The 7,537-nt window shown below is 32.6% G+C and overlaps 1 protein-coding gene across 1 annotated transcript in view; it reads right to left on the reverse strand.

Moving 5' to 3' along the window:
* LOC141305341 (uncharacterized) overlaps nucleotides 1-7,537 on the reverse strand; it is a 587,365-nt gene that overhangs the window by 279,572 nt on the left and 300,256 nt on the right. The window lies entirely within an intron of this gene.

Consider the following 7,537-nt stretch of genomic DNA (forward strand, 5'->3'; position numbering starts at 1 on the left):
CTGTTTCAATTGTCTAATAGTACTGTTGATAAATTCAGGAGCATTTGAATTTGATGATAAACCAATTAACACAACAGCTACCTCATAAATGTAGTATTGAGCACACGAATCAGAGGGAACTGAATCTTGGCTGGATGTTACAGGGACAGATGAGACAAGTATGCTTGTCAGGTGAAGAATGACTGATAAAGCAGTGCTGCCATCAAAGGCTTTGAGTGAGTACACTACAGACATCAATAAAACATATTTTAAACCTTAAGTTGCAGTTTATTAATAATATTTAATAAAAAATAAAAAAATAAATTAAGCAGAGCTATTACACCACTTTTATGATTCTTGATTTCTGTGCCTTTGTTGCAGATATTTTGTGGTGGAGCAGGACCTGAAAGCAAAGATGACAGCAGCATTTACGGGAAAAAAAGTAAAATCTGAAACTTAATATAAAGATTGTTCATTTTGTTTGTTACTTCTAATACAGAGATCTAATGACATTGTGCTGTTAAAATGACAGCTTTTGTATTGTATTTGTGCATCTTTGTATGATCTGAAATGTCTGCAGACTGGTGTGTGCAGTGAGAAAGGAGAAATCCACAGCAGCATCCTGGAAATAAATAGTCTAGTGCCATCGATGAGACCCTCCATCACTCCACCTGCCCTTTGCCTCATCTGGACCAGATGTTGCTGTGGCCTCTTCATCATCAATGAGCCCAGAGCCAGCGAGAGCATCTAGAGCAGGGGTCCCCAAACTTTTTTCTGAGTGGGCCACATATTTTTCTTTTCTTTAATGGGGGGCCAGGTCGGTTATAAAAGAAAATTCCATGGGCTGGACTGACTACTATTATTATTATTATTATTTTATTATGATTTTATCTGTATTTATTATACTTTTTAATGCTAGAATCGTTTATTATTTTGTTATGCACCAGACAGACAAATGATCATTTCTTTTCAAAAGATATACAGGTGCTTCTCAGTAAATTAGAATGTCATGGAAAAGTTCATTTATTTCAGTAATTCAACTCAAATTGTAAAACTTGTCTATTAAATACATTTAATGCACACAGAGTGAAGAAGTTTAAGTCTTTGGTTCTTTTAATTGTGATGATTTGGCTCACATTTAACAAAAACCCACCAATTCACTATCTCAACAAATTAGAATATGGTGACATACCAATCACCTAATCAACTCAAAACACCTGCAAAGGTTTCCTGAGCTGTCAAAATGGTCTCTCAGTTTGGTTCACTAGGAGACACAATCATGGGGAAGACTGCTGATCCGACAGTTGTCCAGAAGACAATCATTGACACCCTTCACAAGGAGGGTACGCTAACAAACATTGATTGCCAAAGAAGCTGGCTGTTCACAGAGTGCTGTATCCAAGCATGTTAACAAAAAGTTGAGTTGAAGGAAAAAGTTTTGAAGAAAAAGATGCACAACCAAACGAGAGAACAGCAGCCTTGACAGGCTTGACAAGCAAAATCGATTCAAGAATTTGTGAACTTCATAAGCAATGGACTGAGGCTGGGGTCAAGGCATCAAGAGCCACCACACACAGACGTGTCAAGGAAGTATCGCGATGACACATTATGGCAATGTACCATTCTGTTGGTGAATTTAACAAATAATTAGGCTATGTTAATAACTAAGGGAAATTTTAGGTTGAAAGCCAACCTTTCTTATCAAATAAAAAAAAACATGCTTGTTTTACTAAAAAATATAATTAATTATAGGTCAGCATTTAACATTATTATTGATCAGTGCATTCTGAGGTAATCTTAATTTCTAAGTAGTAATACCTACATTTTTTGAGTGTAAACTGTCTTCTCCAAACACAAGATCTTCGAGCAGCTGATCCACGTTTCCTTTGTGCAGATATTGCAAACATGGAGGAAGATGTACAAGGTAGGGTCATTGTGTTACTGATGCTATGAGTTATTTGAGCATCTGTTGTGCTTATTTTCTTTTTATTATTATAAAACATAACTTATTATTACAGGTTCAGGGAAAGATGGTATTTATCTTTAACAATGAACAATCATAATGAAAAAACCTGAAAACATAACTATTAGGCTTGCTCACATCAAAGAATGCGATTATATACACGGAAATATGATTAAATATCTCTGAATCAAATTATTAACATTATAGTTTATCAAAAAATGGATTTGTTGTTTTTGTTAAGCCTCAGGGATGAAAAGAGAAATTAAACAAGAATTTAGGCTAGTTTTGCGTGTGGATAAACAATTTTGAATACAAAAAAAACATATTCAAAAAATAAAGAATTTGGGTTTTCCTGACAAAAAATATTTATTTTAGAATTAAAAAATACAAAAACCTAAATGAACCCAAAACATATATGTTATACTACAATCACAATAAAAGAACAGCTGTTTCTTCAACATGATCACAAAATGAACAAATTTCATCAATATCAAAATATTTATAGAAAGATGAATTAAACCCGTCGCTCATATCTATTAACTTGTTGCACTTGTTATAACGTCATTGGTCACATGATAACGTCAACATAGCGGAAGATGTGCAGATCACATCCATACTCAACGAGATTTGGCTGTAGAGTACGTACTCTTTTAGCGATCATTAAGTAAGTACTTACTGAAATTAAGTACCTACTCATCCAGTATGCGCTTTCGAACGCAGCCACATTATGTACGTATGTCCGACTATTATTATTACTCTTGTTTTTTTTTTGTAAGAAAAATAGGACAATAATTTGTAACAGTTTTTTTTATTCAACAATGATTGTTTTACAATAAAGTTTAAACCTAAAAGTGAGGCAATGACAAATGATGGTCATTGCAAAGTGATGGTGCTAGGGAGCAATGTGCTTTTTAAAAACATTTTTATAGGTTTAACATTAGATTAACAGCTCGGATTATACGCTACTTTGACATGAGACATAGAAGACCGGAAATGCTAAAAATTTAGTCAGGCGTGACTTCCGCGTTCAGAAAAAAGGTCTACAAGACAATCCTAAAAGACAATTCCTAATACAGTCCTTTAGGAATGGTTCCAAAATATGACTATTAAAGCCTTCCTCAAAACCGCCAATGTTGGTACTAGAAATGAGCAAGTAACTGATGTGTGCAAATTAAATCCATACACACTGATGTTAAAATGCTAACAGTGTCCTTTTTTATGCTTCAACCAAAAAACAGTGCACTTCCTGTGAGATCTCTCTTCAATTCATGACATTCAAATGTGAAGTTCTTACACTGTAGACAGAGTCCATTTGTCCATAGTCTATATTTCAAGTTGACACGGTAAAGTGTACCATGGACAAAACACACATTGCTTTAAAATGTGAATTAGAATTTCATTGTAGAAGCCCTGTGTAGGATTCCATTTGGAACCCTTAATAAGGCTTCTTTTGATTATGAATCTTCATGTGCTTGCCAAGGCTTACTTTTTGAGTGAAACTCTTTCCACACTAGTCACACGAACTGATTTTAAAAACACTTGTGGGCACACACACACACACACACACACACACACACACACACACACACACACACACAGTCATTCAAAACACACCCCGTTGCAACCGATATAAAGTTGGTTCGACGTTTGACGTTTGACATTTGTCAGAGATTCAGCCTTGGAAATCTTCAATAGTTCTTTAACGATTGAGCACAATGACAAGAAACATATTATGTTCTAACTGTTTGCAAATGTAGAAGAGAACACACAATATGTTTTATTTGTTTTAATCTGCCTTAAGGAATTGTAACTGATAGAGTTTATAATGTAATAGTGCAGGATAGGGACCGTCTGCAAAGTGCAAAACGCAGAGCAAAAAGCACAATTATTTCATCTAAATGCTTCACTTGTGAAATGTATAAAACATAAATTTCAAATTTAAGGGTTGTGTCTTATTACTGGTTCATAAAAGAACATTTAGATATATATTTTATTCACAGATCTATAGCGCAACAAAAGTTATTGAAATGAAACCATTGAGTAAAAGCTCCTAAAGCATGACAAATATTGTGCAGTTTACCGCCCCCTAGAGGAAGATACCGAACTTGTTTTGACCAAATTTGACATTCAGGAGTTTAAATGAATTAATTTTAGAATGCACACAGTTTGATATGTAAACTCCAGGTGGTGTGTCTGGTTACTTGTTCAAAGATCAATATTTACAGCCATCTTTCACTATCAAATGTAAATCAGGATGTACGCTATTGAATTCAATTTGAATCTGTTAACACATTCATTTTTGAAACATACAGTTTTGCCAGATCAATTTCAAAGGCTGTGTCTTATTACTGGTTCATAGACCAACAATTCAATGTTGGTTTTATTCACAAAACTACAACACAGCACATGATATTGAAATATCAACGAGTAGGTCAATCAATGTAAAGTACATATGTTCTTCCATCTTAACTTCAAAGAATGTGTCTTATTACTGATTCATAGGAGAACATTTTGGTGTTGTTTTCAGTCATGTAACTATAATAGAACACATACTATTGAACATGAAAGCACTACATCATTTACTTAAAAATAAATACAAGCTTCTGTCTCAGCTTCAAAGGGTGTGTCTTGTTACAGATTTCATAAAGAACATTTTGCAGTGGTTTTCATTGTCAAAAGTGATGCAGAAGTCACGCTATTGATATTAAAAAATCACTTGTGAAACCTTCCAAAGAGTGTCCTGTATTACTGCCCCCTAGAGGAACATACTGCTGTTTTGACTGAGTTTGACATTCAAACTTAAAAATTAATTTAAAATCAGTACTGTCTTCTATCCTAACGTCAAAGGCTGTGTCTTGTTACAGATTTTATAAAGAGCATTTTGCAGTGGTTTTCATTGTCAAAAGTGATGCAGAAGTCACGCTATTGATATTAAAATATAGCTTGCCAAACCTTTAAAAGAGTGTCCTGTATTACTGCCCCCTAGAGGAACATACTGCTGTTTCGACTGAGTTTGACATTCAAACTATTTAAATAAATTCATTTAAAATGCATACAGTTTTCCATCTTAACTGCAAAGGCTGTGTCTTGTTCCTTGGGTCTAAAAGAGCATTTCCATGTAAGTTTTACTGTCATATGTAACCAGGATACATGCTATTGAATTCAGTTCAAATCTGTAAATAAATTCATTTAAAATGATTGCAGTTTTATTTCCTCAAATCTTAAGGGTGTGTCTTATTACTGATTCCTAGAAGAACATTTTGGTGGTGGTTTCAATCTTGTAACTATAATAAGACACATTCTATTGCACATGAAAGCATTACAAAATTTAGTTTAAAATAAATACAAGCTTCTGTCTCAGCTTCAAAGGGTGTGTCTTGTTACAGATTTCATAAAGCACATTTTGCAGTGGTTTTCATTGTCAAAAGTGATGCAGAAGTCACGCTATTGATATTAAAAAATCACTTGTGAAACCTTCCAAAGAGTGTCCTGTATTACTGCCCCCTAGAGGAACATACTGCTGTTTTGACTGAGTTTGACATTCAAACTTAAAAATTAATTTAAAATCAGTACTGTCTTCTATCCTAACGTCAAAGGCTGTGTCTTGTTACAGATTTTATAAAGAGCATTTTGCAGTGGTTTTCATTGTCAAAAGTGATGCAGAAGTCACGCTATTGATATTAAAATATAGCTTGTGAAACCTTTAAAAGAGTGTCCTGTATTACTGCCCCCTAGAGGAACATACTGCTGTTTCGACATTCAAAATAATAAATTAATTATAATCAATATAGTCTTCTATCCTAACTTCAAAGGCTGTGTTTTGTAACTGGTTTCTAGAAAAACATGTTGATGGTAGTTTTAGTCACAGAACTATAATAGAACACATACTATTGAAAATTAAACCAATGCAAGAAGTAGTTTAAAATAAATAGTTTGACATTCAAACTTATGCATTTATTTAAAATCAATACAGTATTCTATTTCAACTTCAAAAAGTGTGTCTTGTTTATGATTCCCAAATTAACATTTTAAATTCAGGTTTTACTGTCATACGCCATTCAGGACACACGCTATTGAGTTAAATCTTGTAAATTCCTTTTTTTCCCTTTATTTGTCTTGAGTAGTTAAACTGTCCACTATTCTTAAGCATATAAACATCTACATTCTACAGGTCTCATAAACTCTTTGGGTAGTAATTTTGTCTTCTGGGAAACATATAGTTTTTTTTTGTTTTTGTTTTTTTCTGAAGCTTCTGACATAATTCAGCTATTACTTTGTGTTGTGGACTATATGTAAACATCTTTGATGCAAAATGTTTTACTTTGGGACTTTAGAACAGTTCTAAAAAATAAAATGCATTTTGTGTGATCCCTCTTATTTTGGTTAAAAAAAGTAATAAAATAAAAACATTTAGCAGAGTCTGCAAGGGTTGTGTAAACTTTTGACCACAACTGTGTATATTCATACAACTGTAAGTCAGACTAAGTCCTAGTAGTGAAGTCAAATGAACCCTTTGTACTCTACGACAGTGAGCAAATGTTTATATTTATTTATTGTTTACCAACTGTTACTTAGAATAAAAATAAATAAATGTTACCCACCAAAATAAACAATTTAAATAGATAAATAAATATATTAATTCATTCATTAATTTAAAAAAAATCAGTAATTCTTATTTTTCATGTTTGTCAGTTGCACTCATCCAGTAATTGTAATTATTGAACATGATTTTTTGTTGTTTAAATACCTTCTGTAATGGTTTATTATTATTATTGTTATTGTTATTGTTATTATTATTATTATTATTATTATTATTTATTAATATCAGTGTTCATTGAGCAGTATCATTTCCTGTTTGAATAAATTTTCTATATTACATATCACTGAAATAACATATGTGACCCTGGACCACAAAACCAGTCTTAAGTCGCTGGGGTATATTTGTAGCAATAGCCAAAAATACATTGCATGGGTGAAAATTATAGATGTTTCTTTTATGCCAAAAATCATTAAGAAATTATGTAAAGATCATGTTCCATGAAGATTTATTGTAAAATTCCTACTGTAAATATATCAAAATGTAATTTTTGATTAGTAATATGCATTATTAAGAACTTAATTTGAACAATTTTAAAGGCGATTTTCTCAGGTCCGTGTACTTTTTCGTTCATTCATTATTCAATTTCGGAATGAAAGATGAAATTTAAAAAAGGGTGCAGCTTGGTTTTTTGTTTAAAAGAAAAAAAGCAGAAATGGCTGTATTTTGTTTTCCAAATGTATTGTTGTCATCAAATAATAATAATAGAAAATTGGACGCATTTCCGATCGTTTTTTAATTTGTAATATTTATTTGTACATTTATTGTATTTCATTTGACTGATCATATCTTTACCCGGAAGTAAATTACACCGTCGAGCGGGTATCAATTATTATTGTCTAGTATCACTAAAAATGCTACTAAGATCCATATTACTATCACACGAGCCAATGGCAATTAAATGCACGGATGCATAGTCAGATAATGAATGAAATACAACTGTTCACGAACAGAAGATTGTGACTCATGCTGCATACGCAATGACAATTATGCCTACT

Source organism: Garra rufa, unplaced genomic scaffold (assembly GCF_049309525.1).
Source record: "Garra rufa unplaced genomic scaffold, GarRuf1.0 hap1_unplaced_002, whole genome shotgun sequence".
NCBI classification, from domain to species: Eukaryota; Metazoa; Chordata; class Actinopteri; order Cypriniformes; family Cyprinidae; genus Garra; species Garra rufa.